The following is a 19,000-nucleotide window of genomic DNA, read 5'->3' as shown; positions in this document are numbered from 1 at the left end:
CAATGCAAAGTCAATGTGTCATAATGTACTGGCGACAGTGCTACCTGAATTCATAGTATGAACTGTCAATCACCATAGACGTCAATGTTGCAGCTGGGCTCAGGCCCTGCAAGTCAAGCAGCAGTATTTCAAATTCCTCAACATCAGTGAGTCATTTCCAGTTAAATTCTGGGGATTTGCTCCCTGAGAGGGCAGAGGCAGACAAAATGGAAAGAATGTTGAAGAATACCCAATTGACACTTGACATACATTGTGTGAATCTGGAATTCATTTAATTGTGAGCAAAATATTGCAATTTTTAGCTGGTTCCTTCGATGCTTTCTTTTATCTGTCTATCTTGCATTACATGTGATGTTACCTTTCATCAAATCTGTCGAGTTGCATCAGAAGGAACAAAAACGGCTTCAGAAAAAGCTGCAGGATTACTGTGCGGTTTATCAAAGTTAGTTTTCAGCTGTGTGATGGTGGTGCAGTGGTAAGCATGGTTGCCTTCCAAGCAGTTGACCTGTGTTCGATTCCCAGCCACCACATTTGTCAATTTCTAGTTGAGAATGAAATGAACCTCTGATGACTCTGGTTGAAGGCAGTTCTTCCAGAATCAGCTCATGGATTTTGTTGAGCAACCTGTTTTCTAAGGGTCATGTTTGAATGCTTGAAATGCAAAGTCAATGTGTCATAATGTACTGGCGACAGTGCTACCTGAATTCATAGTATGAACTGTCAATCACCACAGACGTCAATGTTGCAGCTGGGCTCAGGCCCTGCAAGTCAAGCAGCAGTATTTCAAATTCCTCAACATCAGTGAGTCATTTCTAGTTAAATTCTGGGGATTTGCTCCCTGACAGGGCAGAGGCAGACAAAATGGAAAGAATGTTGAAGAATACCCAGTTGACACTTGACATACATTGTGTGAATCTGGAATTCATTTAATTGTGAGCAAAATATTGCAATTTTTAGCTGGTTCCTTCGATGCTTTCTTTTATCTGTCTATCTTGCATTACATGTGATGTTACCTTTCATCAAATCTGTCGAGTTGCATCAGAAGGAACAAAAACGGCTTCAGAAAAAGCTGCAGGATTACTGTGCGGTTTATCAAAGTTAGTTTTCAGCTGTGTGATGGTGGTGCAGTGGTAAGCATGGTTGCCTTCCAAGCAGTTGACCTGGGTTCGATTCCCAGCCATCACATTTGTCAATTTCTACTTGTGGATGAAATGGACTTTTGATGAGTCTGGTTGCAAGCAGTTCTTCCAGCAGCAGCTCATGGATTTTGTTGAGCAACCTGTTTTCAAAGGGTCCTGTTTGAATGCTTGCAATGCAAAGTCAATGTGTCATAATGTACTGGCGACAGTGCTACCTGAATTCATAGTATGAGCTGTCAATCACCATCGACGTCAATGTTGCAGCTGGGCTCAGGCCCTGCAAGTCAAGCAGCAGTATTTCAAATTCCTCAACATCAGTGAGTCATTTCCAGTTAAATTCTGGGGATTTGCTCCCTGAGAGCGCAGAGGCAGACAAAATGGAAAGAATGTTGAAGAATACCCAGTTGACACTTGACATACATTGTGTGAATCTGGAATTCATTTAATTGTGAGCATAATATTGCAATTTTTAGCTGGTTCCTTCGATGCTTTCTTTTATCTGTCTATCTTGCATTACATGTGATGTTACCTTTCATCAAATCTGTCGAGTTGCATCAGAAGGAACAAAAACGGCTTCAGAAAAAGCTGCAGGATTACTCTGCGGTTTATCAAAGTTAGTTTTCAGCTGTGTGATGGTGGTGCAGTGGTAAGCATGGTTGCCTTCCAAGCAGTTGACCTGGGTTCGATTCCCAGCCATCACATTTGTCAATTTCTAGTTGAGAATGAAATGAACCTCTGATGACTCTGGTTGAAGGCAGTTCTTCCAGAATCAGCTCATGGATTTTGTTGAGCAACCTGTTTTCTAAGGGTCATGTTTGAATGCTTGCAATGCAAAGTCAATGTGTCATAATGTACTGGCGACAGTGCTACCTGAATTCATAGTATGAACTGTCAATCACCATAGACGTCAATGTTGCAGCTGGGCTCAGGCCCTGCAAGTCAAGCAGCAGTATTTCAAATTCCTCAACATCAGTGAGTCATTTCCAGTTAAATTCTGGGGATTTGCTCCCTGAGAGGGCAGAGGCAGACAAAATGGAAAGAATGTTGAAGAATACCCAATTGACACTTGACATACATTGTGTGAATCTGGAATTCATTTAATTGTGAGCAAAATATTGCAATTTTTAGCTGGTTCCTTCGATGCTTTCTTTTATCTGTCTATCTTGCATTACATGTGATGTTACCTTTCATCAAATCTGTCGAGTTGCATCAGAAGGAACAAAAACGGCTTCAGAAAAAGCTGCAGGATTACTGTGCGGTTTATCAAAGTTAGTTTTCAGCTGTGTGATGGTGGTGCAGTGGTAAGCATGGTTGCCTTCCAAGCAGTTGACCTGTGTTCGATTCCCAGCCACCACATTTGTCAATTTCTAGTTGAGAATGAAATGAACCTCTGATGACTCTGGTTGAAGGCAGTTCTTCCAGAATCAGCTCATGGATTTTGTTGAGCAACCTGTTTTCTAAGGGTCATGTTTGAATGCTTGAAATGCAAAGTCAATGTGTCATAATGTACTGGCGACAGTGCTACCTGAATTCATAGTATGAACTGTCAATCACCACAGACGTCAATGTTGCAGCTGGGCTCAGGCCCTGCAAGTCAAGCAGCAGTATTTCAAATTCCTCAACATCAGTGAGTCATTTCTAGTTAAATTCTGGGGATTTGCTCCCTGACAGGGCAGAGGCAGACAAAATGGAAAGAATGTTGAAGAATACCCAGTTGACACTTGACATACATTGTGTGAATCTGGAATTCATTTAATTGTGAGCAAAATATTGCAATTTTTAGCTGGTTCCTTCGATGCTTTCTTTTATCTGTCTATCTTGCATTACATGTGATGTTACCTTTCATCAAATCTGTCGAGTTGCATCAGAAGGAACAAAAACGGCTTCAGAAAAAGCTGCAGGATTACTGTGCGGTTTATCAAAGTTAGTTTTCAGCTGTGTGATGGTGGTGCAGTGGTAAGCATGGTTGCCTTCCAAGCAGTTGACCTGGGTTCGATTCCCAGCCATCACATTTGTCAATTTCTACTTGAGAATGGAATGAACCTCTGATGACTCTGGTTGCAAGGAGTTCTTCCAGCCGCAGCTCATGGATTTTGTTGAGCAACCTGTTTTCAAAGGGTCATGTTTGAATGTTTGCAATGCAAAGTCGACGTGTCATCAATGTGTCATAATGTACTGGCGACAGTGCTACCTGAATTCATAGTATGAACTGTCAATCACCATAGACGTCAATGTTGCAGCTGGGCTCAGGCCCTGCAAGTCAAGCAGCAGTTTTTCAAATTCCTCAACATCAGTGAGTCATTTCCAGTTAAATTCTGGGGATTTGCTCCCTGACAGGGCAGAGGCAGACAAAATGGGAAGAATGTTGAAGAATACCCAGTTGACACTTGACATACATTGTGTGAATCTGGAATTCATTTAATTGTGAGCAAAATATTGCAATTTTTAGCTGGTTCCTTCGATGCCTTCTTTTATCTGTCTATCTTGCATTACATGTGATGTTACCTTTCATCAAATCTGTCGAGTTGCATCAGAAGGAACAAAAACAGCTTCAGAAAAAGCTGCAGGATTACTCTGCGGTTTATCAAATCTTGCTTTCAGTTGTTTGATGGTGGTGCAGTGGTAAGCATGGTTGCCTTCCAAGCAGTTGACATGGGTTTGATTCCAAGCCATCACATTTGTCAATTTCTACTTGTGGATGAAATGGACTTTTGATGACTCTGGTTGCAAGCAGTTCTTCCAGCAGCAGCTCATGGATTTTGTTGAGCAACCTGTTTTCAAAGGGTCCTGTTTGAATGCTTGCAATGCAAAGTCAATGTGTCATAATGTACTGGCGACAGTGCTACCTGAATTCATAGTATGAACTGTCAATCACCATAGACGTCAATGTTGCAGCTGGGCTCAGGCCCTGCAAGTCAAGCAGCAGTATTTCAAATTCCTCAACATCAGTGAGTCATTTCTAGTTAAATTCTGGGGATTTGCTCCCTAACAGGGCAGAGGCAGACAAAATGGAAAGAATGTTGAAGAATACCCAGTTGACACTTGACATACATTGTGTGAATCTGGAATTCATTTAATTGTGAGCAAAATATTGCAATTTTTAGCTGGTTCCTTCGATGCTTTCTTTTATCTGTCTATCTTGCATTACATGTGATGTTACCTTTCATCAAATCTGTCGAGTTGCATCAGAAGGAACAAAAACGGCTTCAGAAAAAGCTGCAGGATTACTGTGCGGTTTATCAAAGTTAGTTTTCAGCTGTGTGATGGTGGTGCAGTGGTAAGCATGGTTGCCTTCCAAGCAGTTGACCTGGGTTTGATTCCCAGCCATCACATTTGTCAATTTCTAGTTGAGAATGAAATGAACCTCTGATGACTCTGGTTGAAGGCAGTTCTTCCAGAATCAGCTCATGGCTTTTGTTGAGCAACCTGTTTTCTAAGGGTCATGTTTGAATGCTTGCAATGCAAAGTCAATGTGTCATAATGTACTGGCGACAGTGCTACCTGAATTCATAGTATGAACTGTCAATCACCATAGACGTCAATGTTGCAGCTGGGCTCAGGCCCTGCAAGTCAAGCAGCAGTATTTCAAATTCCTCAACATCAGTGAGTCATTTCCAGTTAAATTCTGGGGATTTGCTCCCTGACAGGGCAGAGGCAGACAAAATGGGAAGAATGTTGAAGAATACCCAGTTGACACTTGACATACATTGTGTGAATCTGGAATTCATTTAATTGTGAGCAAAATATTGCAATTTTTAGCTGGTTCCTTCGATGCCTTCTTTTGTCTGTCTATCTTGCATTACATGTGATGTTACCTTTCATCAAATCTGTCGAGTTGCATCAGAAGGAACAAAAACGGCTTCAGAAAAAGCTGCAGGATTACTGTGCGGTTTATCAAAGTTAGTTTTCAGCTGTGTGATGGTGGTGCAGTGGTAAGCATGGTTGCTTTCCAAGCAGTTGACCTGGGTTTGATTCCCAGCCATCACATTTGTCAATTTCTACTTGAGAATGGAATGAACCTCTGATGACTCTGGTTGCAAGGAGTTCTTCCAGCCGCAGCTCATGGATTTTGTTGAGCAACCTGTTTTCAAAGGGTCATGTTTGAATGTTTGCAATGCAAAGTCGACGTGTCATCAATGTGTCATAATGTACTGGCGACAGTGCTACCTGAATTCATAGTATGAACTGTCAATCACCATCGACGTCAATGTTGCAGCTGGGCTCAGGCCCTGCAAGTCAAGCAGCAGTATTTCAAATTCCTCAACATCAGTGAGTCATTTCCAGTTAAATTCTGGGGATTTGCTCCCTGAGAGGGCAGAGGCAGACAAAATGGAAAGAATGTTGAAGAATACCCAGTTGACACTTGACATACATTGTGTGAATCTGGAATTCATTTAATTGTGAGCAAAATATTGCAATTTTTAGCTGGTTCCTTCGATGCTTTCTTTTATCTGTCTATCTTGCATTACATGTGATGTTACCTTTCATCAAATCTGTCGAGTTGCATCAGAAGGAACAAAAACGGCTTCAGAAAAAGCTGCAGGATTACTGTGCGGTTTATCAAAGTTAGTTTTCAGCTGTGTGATGGTGGTGCAGTGGTAAGCATGGTTGCCTTCCAAGCAGTTGACCTGGGTTCGATTCCCAGCCATCACATTTGTCAATTTCTACTTGTGGATGAAATGGACTTTTGATGAGTCTGGTTGCAAGCAGTTCTTCCAGCAGCAGCTCATGGATTTTGTTGAGCAACCTGTTTTCAAAGGGTCCTGTTTGAATGCTTGCAATGCAAAGTCAATGTGTCATAATGTACTGGCGACAGTGCTACCTGAATTCATAGTATGAGCTGTCAATCACCATCGACGTCAATGTTGCAGCTGGGCTCAGGCCCTGCAAGTCAAGCAGCAGTATTTCAAATTCCTCAACATCAGTGAGTCATTTCCAGTTAAATTCTGGGGATTTGCTCCCTGAGAGCGCAGAGGCAGACAAAATGGAAAGAATGTTGAAGAATACCCAGTTGACACTTGACATACATTGTGTGAATCTGGAATTCATTTAATTGTGAGCATAATATTGCAATTTTTAGCTGGTTCCTTCGATGCTTTCTTTTATCTGTCTATCTTGCATTACATGTGATGTTACCTTTCATCAAATCTGTCGAGTTGCATCAGAAGGAACAAAAACGGCTTCAGAAAAAGCTGCAGGATTACTCTGCGGTTTATCAAAGTTAGTTTTCAGCTGTGTGATGGTGGTGCAGTGGTAAGCATGGTTGCCTTCCAAGCAGTTGACCTGGGTTCGATTCCCAGCCATCACATTTGTCAATTTCTAGTTGAGAATGAAATGAACCTCTGATGACTCTGGTTGAAGGCAGTTCTTCCAGAATCAGCTCATGGATTTTGTTGAGCAACCTGTTTTCTAAGGGTCATGTTTGAATGCTTGCAATGCAAAGTCAATGTGTCATAATGTACTGGCGACAGTGCTACCTGAATTCATAGTATGAACTGTCAATCACCATAGACGTCAATGTTGCAGCTGGGCTCAGGCCCTGCAAGTCAAGCAGCAGTATTTCAAATTCCTCAACATCAGTGAGTCATTTCCAGTTAAATTCTGGGGATTTGCTCCCTGAGAGGGCAGAGGCAGACAAAATGGAAAGAATGTTGAAGAATACCCAATTGACACTTGACATACATTGTGTGAATCTGGAATTCATTTAATTGTGAGCAAAATATTGCAATTTTTAGCTGGTTCCTTCGATGCTTTCTTTTATCTGTCTATCTTGCATTACATGTGATGTTACCTTTCATCAAATCTGTCGAGTTGCATCAGAAGGAACAAAAACGGCTTCAGAAAAAGCTGCAGGATTACTGTGCGGTTTATCAAAGTTAGTTTTCAGCTGTGTGATGGTGGTGCAGTGGTAAGCATGGTTGCCTTCCAAGCAGTTGACCTGTGTTCGATTCCCAGCCACCACATTTGTCAATTTCTAGTTGAGAATGAAATGAACCTCTGATGACTCTGGTTGAAGGCAGTTCTTCCAGAATCAGCTCATGGATTTTGTTGAGCAACCTGTTTTCTAAGGGTCATGTTTGAATGCTTGAAATGCAAAGTCAATGTGTCATAATGTACTGGCGACAGTGCTACCTGAATTCATAGTATGAACTGTCAATCACCACAGACGTCAATGTTGCAGCTGGGCTCAGGCCCTGCAAGTCAAGCAGCAGTATTTCAAATTCCTCAACATCAGTGAGTCATTTCTAGTTAAATTCTGGGGATTTGCTCCCTGACAGGGCAGAGGCAGACAAAATGGAAAGAATGTTGAAGAATACCCAGTTGACACTTGACATACATTGTGTGAATCTGGAATTCATTTAATTGTGAGCAAAATATTGCAATTTTTAGCTGGTTCCTTCGATGCTTTCTTTTATCTGTCTATCTTGCATTACATGTGATGTTACCTTTCATCAAATCTGTCGAGTTGCATCAGAAGGAACAAAAACGGCTTCAGAAAAAGCTGCAGGATTACTGTGCGGTTTATCAAAGTTAGTTTTCAGCTGTGTGATGGTGGTGCAGTGGTAAGCATGGTTGCCTTCCAAGCAGTTGACCTGGGTTCGATTCCCAGCCATCACATTTGTCAATTTCTACTTGAGAATGGAATGAACCTCTGATGACTCTGGTTGCAAGGAGTTCTTCCAGCCGCAGCTCATGGATTTTGTTGAGCAACCTGTTTTCAAAGGGTCATGTTTGAATGTTTGCAATGCAAAGTCGACGTGTCATCAATGTGTCATAATGTACTGGCGACAGTGCTACCTGAATTCATAGTATGAACTGTCAATCACCATAGACGTCAATGTTGCAGCTGGGCTCAGGCCCTGCAAGTCAAGCAGCAGTTTTTCAAATTCCTCAACATCAGTGAGTCATTTCCAGTTAAATTCTGGGGATTTGCTCCCTGACAGGGCAGAGGCAGACAAAATGGGAAGAATGTTGAAGAATACCCAGTTGACACTTGACATACATTGTGTGAATCTGGAATTCATTTAATTGTGAGCAAAATATTGCAATTTTTAGCTGGTTCCTTCGATGCCTTCTTTTATCTGTCTATCTTGCATTACATGTGATGTTACCTTTCATCAAATCTGTCGAGTTGCATCAGAAGGAACAAAAACAGCTTCAGAAAAAGCTGCAGGATTACTCTGCGGTTTATCAAATCTTGCTTTCAGTTGTTTGATGGTGGTGCAGTGGTAAGCATGGTTGCCTTCCAAGCAGTTGACATGGGTTTGATTCCAAGCCATCACATTTGTCAATTTCTACTTGTGGATGAAATGGACTTTTGATGACTCTGGTTGCAAGCAGTTCTTCCAGCAGCAGCTCATGGATTTTGTTGAGCAACCTGTTTTCAAAGGGTCCTGTTTGAATGCTTGCAATGCAAAGTCAATGTGTCATAATGTACTGGCGACAGTGCTACCTGAATTCATAGTATGAACTGTCAATCACCATAGACGTCAATGTTGCAGCTGGGCTCAGGCCCTGCAAGTCAAGCAGCAGTATTTCAAATTCCTCAACATCAGTGAGTCATTTCTAGTTAAATTCTGGGGATTTGCTCCCTAACAGGGCAGAGGCAGACAAAATGGAAAGAATGTTGAAGAATACCCAGTTGACACTTGACATACATTGTGTGAATCTGGAATTCATTTAATTGTGAGCAAAATATTGCAATTTTTAGCTGGTTCCTTCGATGCTTTCTTTTATCTGTCTATCTTGCATTACATGTGATGTTACCTTTCATCAAATCTGTCGAGTTGCATCAGAAGGAACAAAAACGGCTTCAGAAAAAGCTGCAGGATTACTGTGCGGTTTATCAAAGTTAGTTTTCAGCTGTGTGATGGTGGTGCAGTGGTAAGCATGGTTGCCTTCCAAGCAGTTGACCTGGGTTTGATTCCCAGCCATCACATTTGTCAATTTCTAGTTGAGAATGAAATGAACCTCTGATGACTCTGGTTGAAGGCAGTTCTTCCAGAATCAGCTCATGGCTTTTGTTGAGCAACCTGTTTTCTAAGGGTCATGTTTGAATGCTTGCAATGCAAAGTCAATGTGTCATAATGTACTGGCGACAGTGCTACCTGAATTCATAGTATGAACTGTCAATCACCATAGACGTCAATGTTGCAGCTGGGCTCAGGCCCTGCAAGTCAAGCAGCAGTATTTCAAATTCCTCAACATCAGTGAGTCATTTCCAGTTAAATTCTGGGGATTTGCTCCCTGACAGGGCAGAGGCAGACAAAATGGGAAGAATGTTGAAGAATACCCAGTTGACACTTGACATACATTGTGTGAATCTGGAATTCATTTAATTGTGAGCAAAATATTGCAATTTTTAGCTGGTTCCTTCGATGCCTTCTTTTGTCTGTCTATCTTGCATTACATGTGATGTTACCTTTCATCAAATCTGTCGAGTTGCATCAGAAGGAACAAAAACGGCTTCAGAAAAAGCTGCAGGATTACTGTGCGGTTTATCAAAGTTAGTTTTCAGCTGTGTGATGGTGGTGCAGTGGTAAGCATGGTTGCTTTCCAAGCAGTTGACCTGGGTTTGATTCCCAGCCATCACATTTGTCAATTTCTACTTGAGAATGGAATGAACCTCTGATGACTCTGGTTGCAAGGAGTTCTTCCAGCCGCAGCTCATGGATTTTGTTGAGCAACCTGTTTTCAAAGGGTCATGTTTGAATGTTTGCAATGCAAAGTCGACGTGTCATCAATGTGTCATAATGTACTGGCGACAGTGCTACCTGAATTCATAGTATGAACTGTCAATCACCATCGACGTCAATGTTGCAGCTGGGCTCAGGCCCTGCAAGTCAAGCAGCAGTATTTCAAATTCCTCAACATCAGTGAGTCATTTCCAGTTAAATTCTGGGGATTTGCTCCCTGAGAGGGCAGAGGCAGACAAAATGGAAAGAATGTTGAAGAATACCCAGTTGACACTTGACATACATTGTGTGAATCTGGAATTCATTTAATTGTGAGCAAAATATTGCAATTTTTAGCTGGTTCCTTCGATGCTTTCTTATATCTGTCTATCTTGCATTACATGTGATGTTACCTTTCATCAAATCTGTCGAGTTGCATCAGAAGGAACAAAAACGGCTTCAGAAAAAGCTGCAGGATTACTGTGCGGTTTATCAAAGTTAGTTTTCAGCTGTGTGATGGTGGTGCAGTGGTAAGCATGGTTGCCTTCCAAGCAGTTGACCTGGGTTCGATTCCCAGCCATCACATTTGTCAATTTCTAGTTGAGAATGAAATGAACCTCTGATGACTCTGGTTGAAGGCAGTTCTTCCAGAATCAGCTCATGGCTTTTGTTGAGCAACCTGTTTTCTAAGGGTCATGTTTGAATGCTTGCAATGCAAAGTCAATGTGTCATAATGTACTGGCGACAGTGCTACCTGAATTCATAGTATGAACTGTCAATCACCATAGACGTCAAGGTTGCAGCTGGGCTCAGGCCCTGCAAGTCAAGCAGCAGTATTTCAAATTCCTCAACATCAGTGAGTCATTTCCAGTTAAATTCTGGGGATTTGCTCCCTGACAGGGCAGAGGCAGACAAAATGGGAAGAATGTTGAAGAATACGCAGTTGACACTTGACATACATTGTGTGAATCTGGAATTCATTTAATTGTGAGCAAAATATTGCAATTTTTAGCTGGTTCCTTCGATGCCTTCTTTTGTCTGTCTATCTTGCATTACATGTGATGTTACCTTTCATCAAATCTGTCGAGTTGCATCAGAAGGAACAAAAACGGCTTCAGAAAAAGCTGCAGGATTACTGTGCGGTTTATCAAAGTTAGTTTTCATCTGTGTGATGGTGGTGCAGTGGTAAGCATGGTTGCCTTCCAAGCAGTTGACCTGGGTTCGATTCCCAGCCATCACATTTGTCAATTTCTAGTTGAGAATGAAATGAACCTCTGATGACTCTGGTTGAAGGCAGTTCTTCCAGAATCAGCTCATGCCTTTTGTTGAGCAACCTGTTTTCTAAGGGTCATGTTTGAATGCTTGCAATGCAAAGTCAATGTGTCATAATGTACTGGCGACAGTGCTACCTGAATTCATAGTATGAACTGTCAATCACCATAGACGTCAAGGTTGCAGCTGGGCTCAGGCCCTGCAAGTCAAGCAGCAGTATTTCAAATTCCTCAACATCAGTGAGTCATTTCCAGTTAAATTCTGGGGATTTGCTCCCTGACAGGGCAGAGGCAGACAAAATGGGAAGAATGTTGAAGAATACCCAGTTGACACTTGACATACATTGTGTGAATCTGGAATTCATTTAATTGTGAGCAAAATATTGCAATTTTTAGCTGGTTCCTTCGATGCCTTCTTTTGTCTGTCTATCTTGCATTACATGTGATGTTACCTTTCATCAAATCTGTCGAGTTGCATCAGAAGGAACAAAAACGGCTTCAGAAAAAGCTGCAGGATTACTGTGCGGTTTATCAAAGTTAGTTTTCAGCTGTGTGATGGTGGTGCAGTGGTAAGCATGGTTGCTTTCCAAGCAGTTGACCTGGGTTTGATTCCCAGCCATCACATTTGTCAATTTCTACTTGAGAATGGAATGAACCTCTGATGACTCTGGTTGCAAGGAGTTCTTCCAGCCGCAGCTCATGGATTTTGTTGAGCAACCTGTTTTCAAAGGGTGATGTTTGAATGTTTGCAATGCAAAGTCGACGTGTCATCAATGTGTCATAATGCACTGGCGACAGTGCTACCTGAATTCATAGTATGAACTGTCAATCACCATAGACGTCAAGGTTGCAGCTGGGCTCAGGCCCTGCAAGTCAAGCAGCAGTATTTCAAATTCCTCAACATCAGTGAGTCATTTCCAGTTAAATTCTGGGGATTTGCTCCCTGACAGGGCAGAGGCAGACAAAATGGGAAGAATGTTGAAGAATACCCAGTTGACACTTGACATACATTGTGTGAATCTGGAATTCATTTAATTGTGAGCAAAATATTGCAATTTTTAGCTGGTTCCTTCGATGCCTTCTTTTGTCTGTCTATCTTGCATTACAAGTGATGTTACCTTTCATCAAATCTGTCGAGTTGCATCAGAAGGAACAAAAACGGCTTCAGAAAAAGCTGCAGGATTACTGTGCGGTTTATCAAAGTTAGTTTGCAGCTGTGTGATGGTGGTGCAGTGGTAAGCATGGTTGCCTTCCAAGCAGTTGACCTGGGTTTGATTCCCAGACATCACATTTGTCAATTTCTACTTGAGAATGGAATGAACCTCTGATGACTCTGGTTGCAAGGAGTTCTTCCAGCCGCAGCTCATGGATTTTGTTGAGCAACCTGTTTTCAAAGGGTCATGTTTGAATGTTTGCAATGCAAAGTCGACGTGTCATCAATGTGTCATAATGTGCTGGCGACAGTGCTACCTGAATTCATAGTATGAACTGTCAATCACCATCGACGTCAATGTTGCAGCTGGGCTCAGGCCCTGCAAGTCAAGCAGCAGTATTTCAAATTCCTCAACATCAGTGAGTCATTTCCAGTTAAATTCTGGGGATTTGCTCCCTGAGAGGGCAGAGGCAGACAAAATGGAAAGAATGTTGAAGAATACCCAGTTGACACTTGACATACATTGTGTGAATCTGGAATTCATTTAATTGTGAGCAAAATATTGCAATTTTTAGCTGGTTCCTTCGATGCTTTCTTATATCTGTCTATCTTGCATTACATGTGATGTTACCTTTCATCAAATCTGTCGAGTTGCATCAGAAGGAACAAAAACGGCTTCAGAAAAAGCTGCAGGATTACTGTGCGGTTTATCAAAGTTAGTTTTCAGCTGTGTGATGGTGGTGCAGTGGTAAGCATGGTTGCCTTCCAAGCAGTTGACCTGGGTTCGATTCCCAGCCATCACATTTGTCAATTTCTAGTTGAGAATGAAATGAACCTCTGATGACTCTGGTTGAAGGCAGTTCTTCCAGAATCAGCTCATGGCTTTTGTTGAGCAACCTGTTTTCTAAGGGTCATGTTTGAATGCTTGCAATGCAAAGTCAATGTGTCATAATGTACTGGCGACAGTGCTACCTGAATTCATAGTATGAACTGTCAATCACCATAGACGTCAAGGTTGCAGCTGGGCTCAGGCCCTGCAAGTCAAGCAGCAGTATTTCAAATTCCTCAACATCAGTGAGTCATTTCCAGTTAAATTCTGGGGATTTGCTCCCTGACAGGGCAGAGGCAGACAAAATGGGAAGAATGTTGAAGAATACCCAGTTGACACTTGACATACATTGTGTGAATCTGGAATTCATTTAATTGTGAGCAAAATATTGCAATTTTTAGCTGGTTCCTTCGATGCCTTCTTTTGTCTGTCTATCTTGCATTACATGTGATGTTACCTTTCATCAAATCTGTCGAGTTGCATCAGAAGGAACAAAAACGGCTTCAGAAAAAGCTGCAGGATTACTGTGCGGTTTATCAAAGTTAGTTTTCAGCTGTGTGATGGTGGTGCAGTGGTAAGCATGGTTGCTTTCCAAGCAGTTGACCTGGGTTTGATTCCCAGCCATCACATTTGTCAATTTCTACTTGAGAATGGAATGAACCTCTGATGACTCTGGTTGCAAGGAGTTCTTCCAGCCGCAGCTCATGGATTTTGTTGAGCAACCTGTTTTCAAAGGGTCATGTTTGAATGTTTGCAATGCAAAGTCGACGTGTCATCAATGTGTCATAATGTACTGGCGACAGTGCTACCTGAATTCATAGTATGAACTGTCAATCACCATCGACGTCAATGTTGCAGCTGGGCTCAGGCCCTGCAAGTCAAGCAGCAGTATTTCAAATTCCTCAACATCAGTGAGTCATTTCCAGTTAAATTCTGGGGATTTGCTCCCTGAGAGGGCAGAGGCAGACAAAATGGAAAGAATGTTGAAGAATACCCAGTTGACACTTGACATACATTGTGTGAATCTGGAATTCATTTAATTGTGAGCAAAATATTGCAATTTTTAGCTGGTTCCTTCGATGCTTTCTTATATCTGTCTATCTTGCATTACATGTGATGTTACCTTTCATCAAATCTGTCGAGTTGCATCAGAAGGAACAAAAACGGCTTCAGAAAAAGCTGCAGGATTACTGTGCGGTTTATCAAAGTTAGTTTTCAGCTGTGTGATGGTGGTGCAGTGGTAAGCATGGTTGCCTTCCAAGCAGTTGACCTGGGTTCGATTCCCAGCCATCACATTTGTCAATTTCTAGTTGAGAATGAAATGAACCTCTGATGACTCTGGTTGAAGGCAGTTCTTCCAGAATCAGCTCATGGCTTTTGTTGAGCAACCTGTTTTCTAAGGGTCATGTTTGAATGCTTGCAATGCAAAGTCAATGTGTCATAATGTACTGGCGACAGTGCTACCTGAATTCATAGTATGAACTGTCAATCACCATAGACGTCAAGGTTGCAGCTGGGCTCAGGCCCTGCAAGTCAAGCAGCAGTATTTCAAATTCCTCAACATCAGTGAGTCATTTCCAGTTAAATTCTGGGGATTTGCTCCCTGACAGGGCAGAGGCAGACAAAATGGGAAGAATGTTGAAGAATACCCAGTTGACACTTGACATACATTGTGTGAATCTGGAATTCATTTAATTGTGAGCAAAATATTGCAATTTTTAGCTGGTTCCTTCGATGCCTTCTTTTGTCTGTCTATCTTGCATTACATGTGATGTTACCTTTCATCAAATCTGTCGAGTTGCATCAGAAGGAACAAAAACGGCTTCAGAAAAAGCTGCAGGATTACTGTGCGGTTTATCAAAGTTAGTTTTCAGCTGTGTGATGGTGGTGCAGTGGTAAGCATGGTTGCTTTCCAAGCAGTTGACCTGGGTTTGATTCCCAGCCATCACATTTGTCAATTTCTACTTGAGAATGGAATGAACCTCTGATGACTCTGGTTGCAAGGAGTTCTTCCAGCCGCAGCTCATGGATTTTGTTGAGCAACCTGTTTTCAAAGGGTCATGTTTGAATGTTTGCAATGCAAAGTCGACGTGTCATCAATGTGTCATAATGTACTGGCGACAGTGCTACCTGAATTCATAGTATGAACTGTCAATCACCATCGACGTCAATGTTGCAGCTGGGCTCAGGCCCTGCAAGTCAAGCAGCAGTATTTCAAATTCCTCAACATCAGTGAGTCAAATTCCAGTTCAATTCTGGGGATTTGCACCCTGACAGGGCAGAGGCAGACAAAATGGGAAGAATGTTGAAGAATACCCAGTTGACACTGACATACATTGTGTGAATCTGGAATTAATTTAATTGTGAGCAAAATATTGCAATTTTTAGCTGGTTCCTTCGATGCCTTCTTTTATCTGTCTATCTTGCATTACATGTGATGTTACCTTTCATCAAATCTGTCGAGTTGCATCAGAAGGAACAAAAACAGCTTCAGAAAAAGCTGCAGGATTACTCTGCGGTTTATCAAATCTTGCTTTCAGTTGTTTGATGGTGGTGCAGTGGTAAGCATGGTTGCCTTCCAAGCAGTTGACATGGGTTTGATTCCCAGCCATCACATTTGTCAATTTCTACTTGTGGATGAAATGGACTTCTGATGACTCTGGTTGCAAGCAGTTCTTCCAGCAGCAGCTCATGGATTTTGTTGAGCAACCTGTTTTCAAAGGGTCATGTTTGAATGCTTGCAATGCAAAGTCAATGTGTCATAATGTACTGGCGACAGTGCTACCTGAATTCATAGTATGAACTGTCAATCACCATAGACGTCAATGTTGCAGCTGGGCTCAGGCCCTGCAAGTCAAGCAGCAGTATTTCAAATTCCTCAACATCAGTGAGTCATTTCCAGTTAAATTCTGGGGATTTGCTCCCTGACAGGGCAGAGGCAGACAAAATGGGAAGAATGTTGAAGAATACCCAGTTGACACTTGACATACATTGTGTGAATCTGGAATTCATTTAATTGTGAGCAAAATATTGCAATTTTTAGCTGGTTCCTTCGATGCTTTCTTTTATCTGTCTATCTTGCATTACATGTGATGTTACCTTTCATCAAATCTGTCGAGTTGCATCAGAAGGAACAAAAACGGCTTCAGAAAAAGCTGCAGGATTACATGCGGTTTATCAAAGTTAGTTTTCAGCTGTGTGATGGTGGTGCAGTGGTAAGCATGGTTGCCTTCCAAGCAGTTGACCTGGGTTCGATTCACAGCCATCACATTTGTCAATTTCAACTTGTGGATGAAATGGACTTTTGATGACTCTGGTTGCAAGCAGTTCTTCCAGCAGCAGCTCATGGATTTTGTTGAGCAACCTGTTTTCAAAGGGTCCTGTTTGAATGCTTGCAATGCAAAGTCAATGTGTCATAATGTACTGGCGACAGTGCTACCTGAATTCATAGTATGAACTGTCAATCACCATAGACGTCAATGTTGCAGCTGGGCTCAGGCCCTGCAAGTCAAGCAGCAGTATTTCAAATTCCTCAACATCAGTGAGTCATTTCCAGTTAAATTCTGGGGATTTGCTCCCTGAGAGCGCAGAGGCAGACAAAATGGAAAGAATGTTGAAGAATACCCAGTTGACACTTGACATACATTGTGTGAATCTGGAATTCATTTAATTGTGAGCAAAATATTGCAATTTTTAGCTGGTTCCTTCGATGCTTTCTTTTATCTGTCTATCTTGCATTACATGTGATGTTACCTTTCATCAAATCTGTCGAGTTGCATCAGAAGGAACAAAAACGGCTTCAGAAAAAGCTGCAGGATTACTGTGCGGTTTATCAAAGTTAGTTTGCAGCTGTGTGATGGTGGTGCAGTGGTAAGCATGGTTGCCTTCCAAGCAGTTGACCTGGGTTCGATTCCCAGCCATCACATTTGTCAATTTCTAGTTGAGAATGAAATGAACCTCTGATGACTCTGGTTGAAGGCAGTTCTTCCAGAATCAGCTCATGGATTTTGTTGAGCAACCTGTTTTCTAAGGGTCATGTTTGAATGCTTGCAATGCAAAGTCAATGTGTCATAATGTGCTGGCGACAGTGCTACCTGAATTCACAGTATGAGCTGTCAATCACCATAGACGTCAATGTTGCAGCTGGGCTCAGGCCCTGCAAGTCAAGCAGCAGTATTTCAAATTCCTCAACAACATCAGTGAGTCATTTCCAGTTAAATTCTGGGGATTTGCTCCCTGACAGGGCAGAGGCAGACAAAATGGGAAGAATGTTGAAGAATACCCAGTTGACACTTGACATACATTGTGTGAATCTGGAATTCATTTAATTGTGAGCAAAATATTGCAATTTTTAGCTGGTTCCTTCGATGCTTTCTTTTATCTGTCTATCTTGCATTACATGTGATGTTACCTTTCATCAAATCTGTCGAGTTGCATCAGAAGGAACAAAAACGGCTTCAGAAAAAGCTGCAGGATTACTGTGCGGTTTATCAAACGCTGTTTTTAGCTGTGTGATGGTGGTGCAGTGGTAAGCATGGTTGCCTTCCAAGCAGTTGACCTGGGTTCGATTCACAGCCATCACATTTGTCAATTTCAACTTGTGGATGAAATGGACTTTTGATGACTCTGGTTGCAAGCAGTTCTTCCAGCAGCAGCTCATGGATTTTGTTGAGCAACCTGTTTTCAAAGGGTCCTGTTTGAATGCTTGCAATGCAAAGTCAATGTGTCATAATGTACTGGCGACAGTGCTACCTGAATTCATAGTATGAACTGTCAATCACCATAGACGTCAATGTTGCAGCTGGGCTCAGGCCCTGCAAGTCAAGCAGCAGTATTTCAAATTCCTCAACATCAGTGAGTCATTTCCAGTTAAATTCTGGGGATTTGCTCCCTGAGAGCGCAGAGGCAGACAAAATGGAAAGAATGTTGAAGAATACCCAGTTGACACTTGACATACATTGTGTGAATCTGGAATTCATTTAATTGTGAGCAAAATATTGCAATTTTTAGCTGGTTCCTTCGATGCTTTCTTTTATCTGTCTATCTTGCATTACATGTGATGTTACCTTTCATCAAATCTGTCGAGTTGCATCAGAAGGAACAAAAACGGCTTCAGAAAAAGCTGCAGGATTACTGTGCGGTTTATCAAAGTTAGTTTGCAGCTGTGTGATGGTGGTGCAGTGGTAAGCATGGTTGCCTTCCAAGCAGTTGACCTGGGTTCGATTCCCAGCCATCACATTTGTCAATTTCTAGTTGAGAATGAAATGAACCTCTGATGACTCTGGTTGAAGGCAGTTCTTCCAGAATCAGCTCATGGATTTTGTTGAGCAACCTGTTTTCTAAGGGTCATGTTTGAATGCTTGCAATGCAAAGTCAATGTGTCATAATGTGCTGGCGACAGTGCTACCTGAATTCACAGTATGAGCTGTCAATCACCATAGACGTCAATGTTGCAGCTGGGCTCAGGCCCTGCAAGTCAAGCAGCAGTATTTCAAATTCCTCAACAACATCAGTGAGTCATTTCCAGTTAAATTCTGGGGATTTGCTCCCTGACAGGGCAGAGGCAGACAAAATGGGAAGAATGTTGAAGAATACCCAGTTGACACTTGACATACATTGTGTGAATCTGGAATTCATTTAATTGTGAGCAAAATATTGCAATTTTTAGCTGGTTCCTTCGATGCTTTCTTTTATCTGTCTATCTTGCATTACATGTGATGTTACCTTTCATCAAATCTGTCGAGTTGCATCAGAAGGAACAAAAACGGCTTCAGAAAAAGCTGCAGGATTACTGTGCGGTTTATCAAAGTTAGTTTGCAGCTGTGTGATGGTGGTGCAGTGGTAAGCATGGTTGCCTTCCAAACAGTTGACCTGGGTTTGATTCCCAGCCATCACATTTGTCAATTTCTACTTGAGAATGGAATGAACCTCTG

At 41.9% G+C, this 19,000-nt stretch overlaps 21 non-coding genes across 21 annotated transcripts; all 21 read left to right on the top strand.

Moving 5' to 3' along the window:
* The first annotated feature begins 1,113 nt into the window (after nt 1–1,113).
* trnag-ucc (transfer RNA glycine (anticodon UCC)) lies at nt 1,114–1,185 on the top strand. Its single transcript has one exon. It is a non-coding gene; the product is annotated as a tRNA-Gly (tRNA).
* Nucleotides 1,186–1,768: 583 nt separating this feature from the next.
* On the top strand, nt 1,769–1,840 carry trnag-ucc (transfer RNA glycine (anticodon UCC)). Its single transcript has one exon. It is a non-coding gene; the product is annotated as a tRNA-Gly (tRNA).
* Nucleotides 1,841–3,078: 1,238 nt separating this feature from the next.
* On the top strand, nt 3,079–3,150 carry trnag-ucc (transfer RNA glycine (anticodon UCC)). The gene has a single exon. It is a non-coding gene; the product is annotated as a tRNA-Gly (tRNA).
* Nucleotides 3,151–4,399: 1,249 nt separating this feature from the next.
* On the top strand, nt 4,400–4,471 carry trnag-ucc (transfer RNA glycine (anticodon UCC)). Its single transcript has one exon. It is a non-coding gene; the product is annotated as a tRNA-Gly (tRNA).
* A 583-nt stretch (nt 4,472–5,054) lies between these two features.
* trnag-ucc (transfer RNA glycine (anticodon UCC)) lies at nt 5,055–5,126 on the top strand. The gene has a single exon. It is a non-coding gene; the product is annotated as a tRNA-Gly (tRNA).
* Nucleotides 5,127–5,720: 594 nt separating this feature from the next.
* Nucleotides 5,721–5,792, top strand: trnag-ucc (transfer RNA glycine (anticodon UCC)). Its single transcript has one exon. It is a non-coding gene; the product is annotated as a tRNA-Gly (tRNA).
* A 583-nt stretch (nt 5,793–6,375) lies between these two features.
* On the top strand, nt 6,376–6,447 carry trnag-ucc (transfer RNA glycine (anticodon UCC)). The gene has a single exon. It is a non-coding gene; the product is annotated as a tRNA-Gly (tRNA).
* A 1,238-nt stretch (nt 6,448–7,685) lies between these two features.
* On the top strand, nt 7,686–7,757 carry trnag-ucc (transfer RNA glycine (anticodon UCC)). The gene has a single exon. It is a non-coding gene; the product is annotated as a tRNA-Gly (tRNA).
* Nucleotides 7,758–9,006: 1,249 nt separating this feature from the next.
* Nucleotides 9,007–9,078, top strand: trnag-ucc (transfer RNA glycine (anticodon UCC)). Its single transcript has one exon. It is a non-coding gene; the product is annotated as a tRNA-Gly (tRNA).
* Nucleotides 9,079–9,661: 583 nt separating this feature from the next.
* On the top strand, nt 9,662–9,733 carry trnag-ucc (transfer RNA glycine (anticodon UCC)). Its single transcript has one exon. It is a non-coding gene; the product is annotated as a tRNA-Gly (tRNA).
* A 594-nt stretch (nt 9,734–10,327) lies between these two features.
* On the top strand, nt 10,328–10,399 carry trnag-ucc (transfer RNA glycine (anticodon UCC)). Its single transcript has one exon. It is a non-coding gene; the product is annotated as a tRNA-Gly (tRNA).
* Nucleotides 10,400–10,982: 583 nt separating this feature from the next.
* On the top strand, nt 10,983–11,054 carry trnag-ucc (transfer RNA glycine (anticodon UCC)). The gene has a single exon. It is a non-coding gene; the product is annotated as a tRNA-Gly (tRNA).
* Nucleotides 11,055–11,637: 583 nt separating this feature from the next.
* On the top strand, nt 11,638–11,709 carry trnag-ucc (transfer RNA glycine (anticodon UCC)). Its single transcript has one exon. It is a non-coding gene; the product is annotated as a tRNA-Gly (tRNA).
* Nucleotides 11,710–12,969: 1,260 nt separating this feature from the next.
* Nucleotides 12,970–13,041, top strand: trnag-ucc (transfer RNA glycine (anticodon UCC)). The gene has a single exon. It is a non-coding gene; the product is annotated as a tRNA-Gly (tRNA).
* A 583-nt stretch (nt 13,042–13,624) lies between these two features.
* On the top strand, nt 13,625–13,696 carry trnag-ucc (transfer RNA glycine (anticodon UCC)). Its single transcript has one exon. It is a non-coding gene; the product is annotated as a tRNA-Gly (tRNA).
* A 594-nt stretch (nt 13,697–14,290) lies between these two features.
* Nucleotides 14,291–14,362, top strand: trnag-ucc (transfer RNA glycine (anticodon UCC)). The gene has a single exon. It is a non-coding gene; the product is annotated as a tRNA-Gly (tRNA).
* Nucleotides 14,363–14,945: 583 nt separating this feature from the next.
* On the top strand, nt 14,946–15,017 carry trnag-ucc (transfer RNA glycine (anticodon UCC)). The gene has a single exon. It is a non-coding gene; the product is annotated as a tRNA-Gly (tRNA).
* Nucleotides 15,018–16,265: 1,248 nt separating this feature from the next.
* Nucleotides 16,266–16,337, top strand: trnag-ucc (transfer RNA glycine (anticodon UCC)). Its single transcript has one exon. It is a non-coding gene; the product is annotated as a tRNA-Gly (tRNA).
* A 583-nt stretch (nt 16,338–16,920) lies between these two features.
* On the top strand, nt 16,921–16,992 carry trnag-ucc (transfer RNA glycine (anticodon UCC)). Its single transcript has one exon. It is a non-coding gene; the product is annotated as a tRNA-Gly (tRNA).
* A 586-nt stretch (nt 16,993–17,578) lies between these two features.
* trnag-ucc (transfer RNA glycine (anticodon UCC)) lies at nt 17,579–17,650 on the top strand. The gene has a single exon. It is a non-coding gene; the product is annotated as a tRNA-Gly (tRNA).
* Nucleotides 17,651–18,233: 583 nt separating this feature from the next.
* On the top strand, nt 18,234–18,305 carry trnag-ucc (transfer RNA glycine (anticodon UCC)). Its single transcript has one exon. It is a non-coding gene; the product is annotated as a tRNA-Gly (tRNA).
* Nucleotides 18,306–19,000: the final 695 nt, after the last annotated feature.

The sequence above is a fragment of the Pristiophorus japonicus genome, chromosome 19 (genome assembly GCF_044704955.1).
Source record: "Pristiophorus japonicus isolate sPriJap1 chromosome 19, sPriJap1.hap1, whole genome shotgun sequence".
Classification (NCBI taxonomy): Eukaryota; Metazoa; Chordata; class Chondrichthyes; family Pristiophoridae; genus Pristiophorus; species Pristiophorus japonicus.
This window is presented reverse-complemented; position numbering and strand designations above follow the sequence as displayed.